The sequence below is a fragment of the Lagenorhynchus albirostris genome, chromosome 14 (assembly GCF_949774975.1).
Source record: "Lagenorhynchus albirostris chromosome 14, mLagAlb1.1, whole genome shotgun sequence".
Lineage (NCBI taxonomy): Eukaryota > Metazoa > Chordata > Mammalia > Artiodactyla > Delphinidae > Lagenorhynchus > Lagenorhynchus albirostris.
In genome coordinates, this window is record NC_083108.1 from 22,744,042 (window position 1) to 22,759,057 (window position 15,016).

Consider the following 15,016-nt stretch of genomic DNA (forward strand, 5'->3'; position numbering starts at 1 on the left):
GGACAGTCACTTTGGAAAGCAGTTTGGCAGCATCTTAAAAAATTAAATATAGGGCTTCCCTGGTGGCGCAGTGGTTGAGAGTCCGCCTGCCGATGCAGGGGACACGGGTTCGTGCCCCGGTCTGGGAACATCCCACATGCCGCGGAGCGGCTGGGCCCGTGAGCCATGGCCGCTGAGCCTGCGCGTCCGGAGCCTGTGCTCCGCAATGGGAGGGGCCACAACAGTGAGAGGCCCGCGTACCACAAAAAAAAAAAAAAAAAAAATTAAATATACATTTACCATATGACCCAGAAATTCCACTCTTAGATGTTTATCCCACTGCCCCAAGTTGAAAATATATGTCTTCACAAGGACCTGTACACAAATGTTCATAGCATCTTTATTCAAAATAGCCAAAAACTGGAAATAACCCAAAGTCCATCCACAGGTGAATGTACAAACAGATTGTGGTAAATTCATTCAATAATCCACTATACAACAATAAAATATCATGAATTATTGGTACATGCCAAAACATGGTGGTTGGGACCCCCAGTTTGGGCATCTATATATTATATACAGTTAAATAATTGGTTATTCTTCTACAGTATTTATAGTTTGGAATATTTATGTTGCAGTTCTTATGGTAACTAACCATTCCTTGTGGTGTTTCTCAGCCTTGCCTGATAATAAGAATTACCTGGTGCAATAGACTGAATGATGGCCCAACTGTGTCCATGTCCTAATCTCTGGAACCTATGAATATTACCTTATATGGCAAAAGGGACTTTTCGGATGTGATTAAATTAGGATATTGAGGTGGAGAGATTATCCTGGATTATCAGGGTGGGCCTTATGTAATCATAATAATCCTGACTAATGAGACACAGGAGGATTTGGAGTCAAAGGGAAAGCAATGTGACGTTGCAACCAGAAGTTGAAGTGGTGCACTTTGAAGATGGAAAATGGAGCCACAAGGCAAGGAATACCACTAGAAAGCCACTATGAGGGACTTCCCTGGTGGCGCAGTGGTTAAGAATCTGCCTGCCCATGCAGGGCACACGGGTTTGATCCCTGGTCCAGGAAGATCCCACATGCCGCAGAGTAACTAAGCCTGTGTGCCACAACTACTGAGCCTGCGCTCTAGAGCCCGTGAGCCACAACTACTGAGCCCACATGCCACATCTACTGAAGCCCGTGCGCCTAGAGCCCGTGCTCCGCAACAAGAGAAGCCACCACAATGAGAAGCCCGCACACCGCAACGAAGAGTAGCCCCTGCTCGCCGCAGCTAGAGAAAGCCCACGTGCAGCAACAAAGACCCAACGCAGCCAAAGATAAAAAGGGGAAAAAAAAAAAAAGCCTTGTTGTTAGAAAGCCACTAGGAGCTGAAAAAGGCAAGAAATTAATTTTCCCCTCAGAGTCTACTGAAGAAACCAGTCCTTTCCACACTCTGACATTTGTCCATTGAAACTGATTCTGGACTTCTCATCTCCAGAGCTGTAACATAATAAATTTATGTTGCTTTAAGTCACTAAGGAGTTTGGTAATTAGTTACAGCAGCAGTAGTAAACTAATACACCTGGGTTATTTGTTAAATGTACAAATTACCATTCTTCTCCCCTGTAAATTCTGATTGCATTGGTCTCAGTGGGAAGCCCAGGAATCTGTTTTCTAACAAAGGTCCAGGTGATTTTTACCTTCAGACAAATTTTGGAACTACTACTATAGTGGATCGTGATAGCCCAGCCAAATTCCTCATCACCAATTTTCTGGTAACAGACCCCATCTGCTTGCTTTGATTTGCATGTGGAGACATGACCAAGGATTGATGAATCCTGGAACTCACCTGAGTGTTTGAGACTGGTCCATGGGTGGACATATGGCTCACACTGGCCAATCACAATCCTTCTCTGTGAATTTATACATGGAAGCCATGCTTTTTCTTTGTGCTGGGATTGCTGTGCTAGGATGGATCATTGTCCTGCCTTTGCTGGCAACCATCTCTGACTACACGGAGGAAGCCCGTCTGCAGTAGGAAAGGGAATAACAAACAGAGGAGAGCAGAGTTAAAAGTTAGAAGGAGAGAGAGGGAAAACCCTGATTCCTCTGAGCTCTGGAACCAGTTGCATCTGATGCTGGCACCATCCCTGTTCTTTGGACTTATAAGAAATCGATAAATTCTGTTATTGTTCAAGCTCATTGAATGGGTATTCAGTCCTCTAAAATATAAAGGCTCCTAACCATCATACTGGGGTGTTATGTGGAATAGATCCCTTACATTGTCTGGCTTTCTCTTCACCCCTTTCTATGTCCAACATCAAATGTTTCATACTTGTCTATGCCAGTTTACACTCATCTGATCAGAATATATATGCTAACTGCATGGAGATTTTAGTCATTCTGTCCCTACCACTCATGCTAACTCCTTTACATCATAAACCAAGTAGAGTCTGTCCCCATCAGCTGTATGTTCAGGCTACTTCTCTTTCTACTTCCGATCCTGTTCCCTCCTAACTATTTAGTGACAAGAAATTCTGGGGTGGTGGCTCTCTTCCAGTGAAAACAGACTCTGCAAAACTATGATTGTTTTTATTCAAAGTTCTGTCTACAAAAATATCTTCTGCTGCCACATTATGTGGGGTTTCATAGGCATCTTTAGCTTGGAGTAAGGAGCAAAGAGGTTGAGTACTTGATTGGAAGATTCCCCACCACTATTGAAGTTATTTCTTCAATGACTGTTTTTGATCTTTCAATCCCAAAGTTTCTCAGTTCTAGCAGACGCAGTTAAACACGGTTATCTGTAACATTTTCCTGGTATAAATCTTCATTGCCAAGGGAATGGGCCTATAGCATTACAAACTGGGACTGACCAAAGGAGCCTTTACACACAGACCACCGTTGGCGAGTACTGTCAGGTCCTTCGTACAGTCTGGCTGTAAAACTTGGTGGAAGAATTCCTAACTTTTCCCTCTGCCCGGAGAGTGGAAAAGGACACTGGCTAATAGTCAGAAAACTGAATATAGTCTTGGCTCTGCCATTTATTACCACTTAGTAAACTTAGGCAAGTCAGTTAACACCTCTTGGTTCTAATTTCTTCATCTATAAAATGAGATTCATGATACTCCCCTACATGCCTACCTTCCTGGGTGATTGTAAACATTAAACAAGGTATACAGACATAAGGTATTATTATGCACTAAAACAAACGTAAAGTTTAATGATGGAACCCTACTCCTAGACATCTTTATTTAAACCTGGGATTGTAGAATTGTGACTATTCTACTTCTAAGATTGAAAAAGTGGATTGCTTCTCATAAATCAATTGATTTAATACCCATATATTATAATGAGTTAGGAATTATGTGGGCTCATATACAGAGTAACATCAAATTTGGAATATCAGGATATTGCCATATGCAAATGGTTGAAGATTCAAAGTATGGATACACATAACAATGTAAATAGATGCTACAAATTTCTGCAACACATGCCTAAAAACAGTCTTCAGCAGATATATCTAAATTCTGTCTAGATTACAGCTTTTGAACAAAACAAAAGCCCAATGGATTTGGACCAGAGATCTCTAAAATCTCCTCCACCCCACAACTGTCTTTATTTAGTACTAAATTTAGAGCAGATGGAGAAACCAGCAAGCAAGACAATGCCTGCATGTGCTAATAAATTAATACCGCTGAGCCAAACCAGTAGAAAAATCTTGAGTGGGCTCTACATGTTAGCTGAGCTACAAAGAATGCAGGGCTCCCACTTTTGAGGAGTTTATAGTCTATATAATTTACATATGCTATTGTTTACCAACATTTTTTGAGAACTTACTATATGCCGGGCACTATTCTTAGTGTTTTACTCATATCAACCCATTTAATCCTCCCAACACCGCTGTGAGACAGATACTGTTATAGTATCCAGTTTACAGAGGAAGACACTGAATCTCATAGAAACTAAGTGACCTTGCGCAAGGTCACATGCTACTGACAGAGCTAGGATTTCAAACATCGCACTCTTAGCCACCATGCTAAACTGCTCTTCTAGAAAGACACAGATAGAAAGGAATAGAATGTCCTGTGACTTCACTTCCTATTTACCATGAGGATATGGGCTGGGGGTGCAGAATGAATTATTTCCTTGAAGAAATGATTTCATATTGAAAAATGATAGGGGTCTTCCTGTCATTCAGTTTATATACATGCATTCATTCAACAGATTTTTTTGAGTGTCTATCTAGGTCAGGCTGCTCTGATGAGATGACATTTGAGCAGAGACCTGAAGGAAATGAGAGGGCGAGCTATGAATGTAGCTGGGGATGGAATGTTTCAAGCTCAGGAAACAGTAAGTAGAAAAGCCCTAAGGTGGCACACGCTTGGTGTGAAGAACAGCGAGGTGACAGAAAGAGCAGAGGATGATAGGAGATGAGATTGGAGCAGAGTGAGATTTACCACGAAGCCAATGACACTTGCCTGGACCTCTGTTCCTGAGGGGAATTTTGGGAGTCGTGGAGAGTTCTAGATGGGGTGGTGAAGCCAGGCTGCAATCTGGAAGAATCTCTGTGTAAGCACGTCTAATAAATTGCCTAAAGAGATATCAGAAGAAAGGGATCTGAATTAAATTGTTGAGATTTATTTTCTAATTCTAAATTAACATCAATTCTGTAACTAATTTTATATTTGTAGTTTGCATTCTTTTCCTTAGCAAGGACCCACGTTCCTCTTTCCTTTCCCTCCTGTTCACCTATGGTGTAAGCCTCAGGTTTGGCAAAATCTTGGTCCTACCCTAGACCAGGGAGATTGGAGGTGGCAGTGGTTAGGGCTGATCACTTAGGACCTGGTAGAACTTGGTTGGGATTTTGACCTTTACTCTTGAGTGAGACGCAATATTATTGGGGAATTTTGAGCAGAGTAGTGATGTGACCTTAATTATCTTTCTAAAGGATCACTCTGACTGCTGACCTTGAGGCGGACTGTGTAAAGAAGAACTGTACAGTTGAAATACAAGGAGAACCACATATGTCATTTTAAATTGTTTGGTAGGCACATTAAAAAAGTCAAGTGACAGGTGAAATTAATTTTAATAATACATTTTATTTAACCTAATATGTCCAAAATATCATTTCAACACATAATCAATGTAAAAAATGATTGAAATATTTTATATTTTTTCTCATATTGTGTGAAATCCAGGGAATATTTTCCACTTATAGTACATCTTGGTTTGGACTAGTCACATTTCAGATGCTTAGTAGCACATGTGGCTAGTGGCCTAAACAGATTCAAAGCAATGTGTCCTGGACCCAACCTTCCTAAACTGGGGGGTTGTAGGTACTCCCTACTCACCCTCTGGGTTGGTGGAGTACTCTAAGGGCAGTTTCCAAACTCCATGGGAGTTAAAGCCGAAGTGAATGATGAGGGAACACCCCGGGCTCAGATCTGAGGTTTGACAATGATAATGTCTAACTTGTATATAGCACTTTCGGTTTTAATTGTTTATCTATGTTAAATCATTTAATCTTCATAACAGTTTATTCATGGCAATCCTATTACCATTCCAGATTCACAGATGAAGAAACTAAGGCAAAAGAGAGATGAAATAATTTATTCAAGACCACACTGCAGTTTTACTTCAGAGTCTATGCTCCCATCTACTACGCCAGTGGTCCTCCCGGTAAAATATTTCATCATTCCTGTTCTCCTTTTGATTGTTTTCCATTCTACTTACCTTAATTAATAGTATTCTTATGCTTTTTTTTTTTTTCGGTACGCGGGCCTCTCACCGTTGTGGCCTCTCCCGCTGCGGAGCACAGGCTCCGGACGCGCAGGCTCAGCGGCCATGGCTCACGGGCCCAGCCGCTTCGCGGCACGTGGGATCCTCCCGGACCGGGGCACGAACCCGTGTCCCCTGCATCGGCAGGTGGACTCTCAACCACTGCGCCACCAGGGAAGCCCTTTTATGCTTTTTTGCATACTTTTATTGATCACTCTATCATATTTTTCTGTAACAAAAATCTGAATATATTGAAAACAATTTTTTTATATTTCTTGTGACCAAACAATTTCTTATGGATTGACTTATTATTAAAATTATAAGTAGTTATAATTGATCGAAATAACCTAATTACAAGTTACTAATATGAAAAGTTAAATTTTATTGGAAATACTTTTTTTTTTTTAATTTATTTTTGGCTGCGTTGGGTCTTCGGTGCTGTGTGTGGACTTTCTTTTTAGTTGCGGTGAGCGGGGGCTACTCTTCATTGTCGTGCGCGGGCCTCTCGTTGCGGCGACCTCTCTCATCTTGGAGCCCCGCCTCTGGGTGCGCGGGCTCTAGAGCACAGGCTCAGTAGTTGTGGCGCACGGGCCTAGCTGCTCTGCAGCATGAACCAGGGCTCAAACCCGTGTCCCCTGCATTGGCAGGCGGATTCCTAACCACTGCACAACCAGGGAAGCCCCGGAAATACATTTCTTAAGTGAGATCAATGAGTCTTTTTTTTTCCTTTTTTTACAGTCAGTTCTGTGTCCATTTTTATGGTCAGGCCACTTAAGATGGCTGTTGTACATCCTCTGCTAGATCAGTGCCTGCTTTACCAAAACCCTATGCACATGACTGACCTTCCTGTGTATTTGGTCCAGGCCCCAGCTGGTGATTGTTCTTGTCAAAGGGACAGTAAGGGGCGTGACCCTCTACCGGTTTCCCTGGTAACTAATGAGTCCACCTGACATTAATTCCCCTATAACTGGTAATCTCCCCTTCCCCCAGAGACGAAGACTGCCACCATGTCCCGACTGCTGGCCGCCACACACGATGGGGTGTCGCTCCAGGACCTCGCTTCAGACGTGTAAGCTCCATCCATTAAACCATTGATGTCTCTGTTGCTGACTCCGGGCTCTTTATTGGTCTTGAAGCTAGGCAAGCACAGGCCTTGTAGGCCTGTGGAGTGCAGCCCAAGACCATTGATAAATATTACTTAACACTAAAGCATGACCAGGTTCAGTACCCATACTATCTCTAGTTTTCATTTTTATAGATGTGAGCCCTGAGAATCTTGTTTTATAAGTGAGTAAATGGGGATGAAAATAACTTTGTAATAATAATGTTACTCAAGTTTTCGAACCATGTCCAAATTGTGTACCAAAAATTACGTAGTGATTGGTGATTGCCAGAGGCTGGGGGGACGGGGAAGCAGGGGGTTGTTGTTCAATGGGTATAAATTTTCAGTCATGCAAGATGAAAAACTACTTGAGATCCATTGTACAACAATATGTATATAGTTAACAATCCTGTAATATACACTTGAAAATTGTTAGGGTAAATTTATATTATGCAGGTTTTTTGTGGGTTTTTTTAACCACAATTACAGAAAAAAAGAGTCAAGCCTGATCCATCAACTGATGAATAGCTAAACAAAATATGGTATATCCACACAACGGACTACTTATTATTCAGCCATAAAAAGGAATGAAGTTCTGATACATGGACATAAACTTGGATGAACCTTGAAACATTATGCTAAGTGAAAGAAACCAGAAGATCATGTATTGTATGATTCCATTTATATGAAATGTCCAGAATAGGCAAATCCACAGAGACAGAAAGTAAATTGGTGCTTGCCTAGGGCTAGGGGGATGGGAAGCTGAGGGGTGATAGTTAAAGAGTAAGGGGTTTCTTTTCTGGGTGATGAAAATGTTCTAAAATTAATGATGGTGATTGTACAACTCTGTGAATATACTGAAAGTCATTGAAGTGTACACTTGAATAAATTGTGAGGTATGTAAATTATATCTCAATAAAACCGTGTTTGAAAATTACATAGTGACTATATTCGTTTTCTATTTTTGCATAACAAAATACCAACAAAATTAGCAGCTTAAAATACCATATATTTATTATCTCACAATTCTGTAGATGAGAAGTCCATTGTGAGGGAGGGGGTTTCTAGTTGTTGACTGAGTTTTCTGCTTAGGGTCTCACAATTCCAAAATTAAGGTGTTAACAGGGGCTGGGCTCTTATCTGGAGGCTCTGGGGAAGCATGTTTCATTCTTGCTTTTGGGAGAATTAAGCTCCTTGCAGCTGTAGGACTGAAGTCCTGTTTTCTAGATTCCACATATATGCATTAATATACAATATTTGTTTTTCTCTTTCTGACTTACTTCACTCTGTATGACAGTCTCTAGGTCCATCTACACCTCTACAAATGACCCAATTTCGTTCCTTTTTATGTCTGAGTAATATTCCATTGTATATATGCACCACATCTTCTTTATCCATTCCTGTCGATGGACATTTAGGTTGCTTCCACGTTATGGCTATTGTAAACAGTGCTGCAATGAACATTGGGGTGCATGTGTCTTTTTGAATTATGGTTTTCTCTGGGTATATGCCCAGTAGTTTTTGTTAATGTGGTGAATAATATTGATTTTTAAATGTTAAACAAAACTGGCATTCTTAAATAAACTCCCTTTGTCAAATGTCTTATTCTTTTTACATGTCACTGGATTCAATTAGCTAATTATTTCTTAAGAGTTTTTGTGAGAGAAATTAACCTGTAATTTTCCTGTCTTTTGATGTCCTTAAGTTGTGGCATCAAGGTTACTTAGAAAAAGTAACAGAAAAAGAGGGAACATCTCCTAACTCATTTTCTGTTTCCTGCAAGTGTCTGTGGAAGAAAGGTATATTTCTTCCTTAATTGTTTAGAATGATTCACTAGCAAAACCATCTGGGCCGGGAGTTCTGTTTTTTTATAAGAAGGGTTTAATCACAAATTCAGTTTCCTTAATAAATAGAAAAGTGAATAGTCCTATATTTTTTCTTGTGTCAGTTCTAGCAAATTGTGTTTTTTAAGGAAGCTGTTTTAGTAATTTACTTTAAAATTATTTATATCATCTTCTTTTAACTTATTAAAAGATCTGTAGCCATGTCTCATTTTGCATTCCTGATATAAGTATATTGTAAAAAATACTTTTAATAATCTATCATTGGATCAACTGATGAATGGATAAATAAAATGTGGTATGTCTACACAATAAAATATTATTTGGCCATAAAAAGGATGAAGTAGTGATATAAGCTACAACATCAATTACATCTTGAGAACATTAAGCTAAGTGAAAAAAGCCAGTCACAAAGGACCACATATTATATGATTCAACTTGTATGAAATGTCCAGAATAGACAAATCTATTGAGACAGAAAGTAGATTAGTAGGTAAAAGTAGATTAGTGGTAGAAAGTAGCTTAGGGCCATGGGGTTTGGGAAGAAAGTGAGAGTGACTACCAAAGGGTACAGTTTCTTTTGGGGATAACTGAAAGGTTCTAAAATTGATAGTGGTGATAGTTGCACGACCCCATGAATATATGAAAACCCATTGAATTGTATGGTATGTGAATTATATCTCAATAAAGCAATTAAAATCTATCATTGGACAGATTAGCTACTCCTTGATCTAAACTTGATTAGATCCTCCTTCAGTTTTATTCAAAGCAACACACTGGAAACTACCCAACTTGAAAAGAATTTGTTACCCAGTCATTCATGTTTTCACCCCAATACCAATAATTCAATTATCCCCTTCTTTGGTATCCTGGAGCATTGTACAATTGACCCAGTAAGACACTTTGCCTATGCTAGTTCTCAGAAAGATTGATTTTAGGAAATATTTCATATGAAAGCATGCCTGTATACCCTTAGAAAAGTTTTTGCATATCTCCAGGGGTACAGATACCCTAGTTTGAAGACCACTTGCAGTAGGCTATACTACCTTTCAGTGTAGGTGTATGGGGGAGAAAATCGATCCAGCAGCTACTAGCTATGTGAAGATGTGTTCCACGCAAGACCCTTTGCAAGCCAGTTAGGAGCAACACTTGGATTGCTGCCCCAGATGCCCCAGACATGGATATGTCTACAAGGTCAACTCCAGTCCAGGATGTTTGATGGAGATATAGTGTCATTCAGACAAGCCTATGATCTGGAAGCCACAACAATGAGGAGAACAACCTAGACAAAATAGCCTTGGTTACATTTTGTGACACTGAACTCCGTGTTGCTTAGCTTAGCTCTACCTGAGTCTGCCTGAAGAGTTTCTGGCAGTTACAGGGGGATTTATATAGCTGGGAAACTTGATCCTTCGCCTTTCCCCTTTTACTTTTTTGTGGGCGAATTTAATCTTTGTACCTGCTGTGTCTGCTGAGTATGATTAGCATGCTGACATCAGAGCAACAGTGTTTCTCAGCTAGCTTTATTTAGGAGCAGAAATATTCTTTACTTTGGATAAACTTAGGCACCCCCTTCAACTTCCTTATCCTCGATGTGACAGCTTTTTAATCCTTAAAAATATGTCTGTCGGGCTTCCCTGGTGGTGCAGTGGTTGAGAGTCCGCCTGCCGATGCAGGGGACGCAGGTTTGTGCCCCGGTCCGGGAAGATCCCACATGCCGCGGAGTGGCTGGGCCCATGAGCCATGGCCGCTGAGCCTGCGCGTCCGGAGCCTGTGCTCCGCAACGGGAGAGGCCACGACAGTGAGAGGCCCGCGTACTGCAAAAAAAAAAAAAAAAAAAGTCTGTCGAGGGCACCTAAATATCTGCATCCAGGTGTCAGCTAGAGCTACCCTGTCCTTTAAGGTATATGTGAAATTGGCTCAACCCTCTATTACCTCCCCATTCCATGGGTTATGTAAAGGTCAGTGCCCTCCTTGCCATCTTCTGAAAATTCCTGGGAGAAGGTTCTGGTGGTCACACCTCTGACTCTGCTCCTTCTGAACCGTATTAGTTTGGGATTGTCTCATTCTTTCACTCCTGCTGTCCTTTTCCCACCCAGGTCAACCCAGTCATGGAATTCAGAACGTGTTCTAGTTTGGTGGTGTGAACTGTTGAGATCCCCAAATCCTGTGTGCAGCAGACTTCAGAGAAAGTCTACTTTCAAGCAACGCAGCCACCATAAAATTGAACATCAGACCTCTGTGTTCTTAAGGTTCTTCCACCGTTTCCCTACCCTGCATGGGGCTCCAGACTCCCACATGGGGCTTGGCCTTCTTCCCTCATTCTTTATACCTTTGTTCTGAGTTTCGTATGCATAGCGAAGGCCAACAGCCCACTTTCTCAGGCAGAGAAACTCCTTTTTCCAGCCCTTTCCTGACTCTAAGTTATCTGTCTGCATATCTTAGGACACCAAGCTAAAGCTTTAGAATTAGTATTTATAAAGATTTGCCTCATAAGGCTAGGGATTTTTGCTTTTTTTGCTTTTAATATTAATCAGGAAAAATCCCTAGGAGAACAAGGTATTGCATCTTATAGAATAACAGGATGGCAAGGAAAATTGAACCAGTCACCACTACTTATTGAATGCCTAATTTGTTCCAGGGGCTGAGCTAGGCACTAGGGCACAAAGGGAAACAAAGTCAGACACAGTTCTGCTCTTGTGAAGCTTACAGTGCTAGTGGGAAAGAGAAACATCAACTGAATATTCACAGGAACAAAATGAAAATACAAAGTGACAGGCAACAGGAATGTGGGGTGCCGGTACTGTTGAGAGTCACATGCGACCTAGTGGGGAAGTCTGGGAAGGCTTCCAGGAGCATGTGACTGCAGAGCTGTGAGCAGAAGGCCCAGCAAGGGTTAACTTGGGGAGAGGAGGAAGAGCGCTCCAGGCTGAGGGAGCAGGGTCCGGGCCCAGGGAGCAGTCCATGCCAAGACTGTGCAACAACAGGAGCCTCTGACAAAGGACTAAAGGCCCACGTGGCTAGGGCCGCACAAACGAGTGGCGCCGTTCAGTAAGGTTAGCTTGGAGGGGAGGGCAAGGCAAGAACGTTAAAATCTGCGCGCTAGGCTCAGATCTGCATTTGAAAAAAATCTCTCTGTGGTATGGAGAATGGATCGGAATGTTAAAAATTCTTGAAAGGAACTGTTAGCTGCCTGGGGCACCCATCTGGAGACACCAACTGACATAATTATTTGGAGCAGGGTCTTATCTATGTTTATGTGTTTTAATGTAACTTTTAAACTAAATGACACACACATACACACATAAGTAGTTCCAAATACCAAATAGTACTAGGGCTCTTAGGCTTATATAAAACAGTCCTCTGCCTGTCCCTCCCCACATCCCTTGCACATTTCGCTAAGGATCCTCCACTCTTATTCACCCGGTATTTACTGCCACCTGTCCCTTTTTAAAAAACATAATATGGTTAAAGTACTCTTTATTTTTTACTTCGTACTATGGAAGAAAACAATTTCTCAATCTTACCCCATGTCCCACCGCACCCCACCTTAAACTCTATTCATATCTTGCCAAAGAGTGAACATCACCAGTGTTTCCTTTTTATTCTCCCCATAAAAAAAAAAAATAATAACTCTTGACTCATTCAGTACCTAAAAAATCCATCGGTCAGTAAGGACAGAATCAGTACATTTCACCATAAATTTATATCTTTGTGAAGACAAAAGTTACCTTCACTGTTACATCTGTCATGAACATATTTGAAGCAGGAAGGATTTTTACCCCTTTAAGAAAGAACGGTCAGATTTTAAGGTGGCATAAGAATATTCAAGGAAATCACAGTTGAATTATATGTGGTGGTTGAAAGACATAATAAAGTTATTTTCACTAGAAGGCAAAAATAATCTTTATAAGACAAATGTCTTGGAAGACAAGTGTTAGAAAAGTCATTAATTGATGATATTCAATATCATCTGTCAATGGAGTAGTGAAACAGGCCTCTCTCATGCTGCTGCGGTTTGAGTTGGAAAACAAGTGGGAGATTCTTACCCAGAGTCCAAAACAGTAAGTCAGATTTGACCTTCAGAGAAATCAATCCTAAGGAAATACTCAGAGATACAAAGATTTATGCTCAAGAATATTCATGATAGTATTATTTATAATAATGGAAAACAATCTCAATGCCCCAAAAGTAGGAAAACAGATAAATTATATTACCTCTATAGAATGGAATAATATAAAATCATTAAATTCATGCTTTCAAAGAACAGTTAATACTGTGAGGAAATGTTCATGTTAAATGAGAAAAACAGTTGAGGTCAACCTACATGTAAAAATATGCATGTGTGTAATATACATAGATCTATAAGCATGTTTAAATATACATAAAATATTTATATACACCTCAATTTTTCAAAGTGCATAAATAAAGACAGCTTTTTCTCCTCATGTATTCTACCACTCATATACTTCAGAATCACCTGGGGGTGGTTTTTTAAAAATGCAGATTCTTGGGTTCCACCCCAGACCTACTGAATTAGAGTCTTTGGAATCAGAGCCCAAGGATCTCTGGCTACCTATGCACCCTGTCCACCTATGTACTACCTTGAGTTATACTGACTCACATCTCAGTTTGAGGATCACTGGACCAAGGCGGTAGCTCTCTAGATGGTGGAATTATGAGTAATCATCTTCTTTTCTTGAATCTTTAAAAAAAATTAACTACTGAGCATATGCTGCTTTTATGTTTAAAAGTTTATTAAAAGTATATTAATGAGGCATGGGTATTTGAAAACAAAGATGATTTGGGGTGTATTTGGGCAAGTCTAAATACCTTTAGAGAAACAGAAAGTGCATATTTATTTAAAGTAAGCAAGAACCTATGAATTCCTGACAATGGGAAAGTCAGTTTAAGACAAAGAAAATACTATACTCGGTGTAGATATGGAACTTATTACTTCAATAAATTGTCCAGGTAAAAATTATAATATAATACTTTTCAGAAGTATTAAGAAACAGCATTTCTCAGTGTTCCAAGATGCTCCTTGGCAAAAGAGGATTCAGTGATCAAATACATTTGGGGAACACCACATATTCTAATCCCATCTGGAGTCACATAACCATGAACAAATTACAAGCTCTAGGAAATCCAATTTAAGATTCACTCTTAATTCTAGCTCCACAAATTCTTAGAATGTGTTCTACCATTAAGAACAAATTCTAGGCCAGAAGAGAGTCCAAGAAGGAACTCTCACCATGAACTGATACCCTGCACTTAATCCAACATACCAATTCGTTCCACATCATGTTCTCTGTGGGCTTAGCCCACACATACTAATAGAGCCTGATTCTAAGGGCTGGAGCTCAAGTCAGCTCTCAAGGAACGCTCAGGAACAGCAAAATGGAGTGGTAGGCTATAAAATCAGAAACACTTGAAGGAACTGCATATTTACTGATATTTACCTATCAGTCTTCAGCACTTAAGACAGTGAGCTTGAAATTCTGTCTTATATTCATTTATGTACTCCCAACGCAGTGCATGGGGTACCACCAATCAGGCAGCTAAAATTTTTGGACAAATACAGTCATAAAATGGGCTAGGCACAGGTTCTAAACTTTACGTCATAAATTTTGTGCATTCATGACATCAAGGCCTCATTTCATTCAATAAATATTTCTGAGTGCCTACTACCGGTGGGTATTTCCAAGAATGCAGAGGTGACTAAGATACAATCTTTACCCACAAGAGCTCCAGGCATTAGAGGTACTAGTACTAGCCATTCCCTCTTGTACGGGTTTTGGCACACCGCTGGTATCTAATAAATGCTTGCTTGAATTGAGTTCAGAAGTCAAGATACACTTTAGGTCTGGTCAACTTTGGTACTTGGCAGGCCGGGAGCCTAGAGCAGGGCTGAGTCAGACCACTCTGGAGACTGCTTCAGAATGACTGAGATATTGAGTAACTAGACCCATCTTGATTATCACTACTGTAGGGATTCCAGACCCATCCAGGAGTCAATTTTTACTAGAAAAGCCCCAGGACCCAAAGGAGTTTAATAGTATACACCAAGACAGTATTTCTGAATAAGTGTACAATAAACTCATAGGTTCTTGAGATGTTAATAGATAGTATACGGTGAAATATGACTCAGAAAGGGGTTCAATAGAGTTGACAGGCCTCTGTACTTTAGGACTTTATGCCCTGAAGCAATGTGCTATGCTCCTTTTATACACTGTCTTATTTAACTTTTTCCCTGTCTTATTTTTCAGTGACAATTTCTCACTGTCTTATTCTTATTTTTCCCATTTTTAGAGATGAG

The 15,016-nt window shown here is 40.4% G+C and overlaps 1 long non-coding RNA gene across 1 annotated transcript; it reads left to right on the top strand.

Annotated features, from left to right (window-relative positions):
- The first annotated feature begins 5,208 nt into the window (after window positions 1-5,208).
- On the top strand, window positions 5,209-7,680 carry LOC132504267 (uncharacterized). The gene is made up of 3 exons (XR_009534810.1): window positions 5,209-5,655; window positions 6,745-6,823; window positions 7,346-7,680. It is a non-coding gene; the product is annotated as an uncharacterized LOC132504267 (long non-coding RNA).
- The last annotated feature ends 7,336 nt before the right edge of the window (window positions 7,681-15,016 follow it).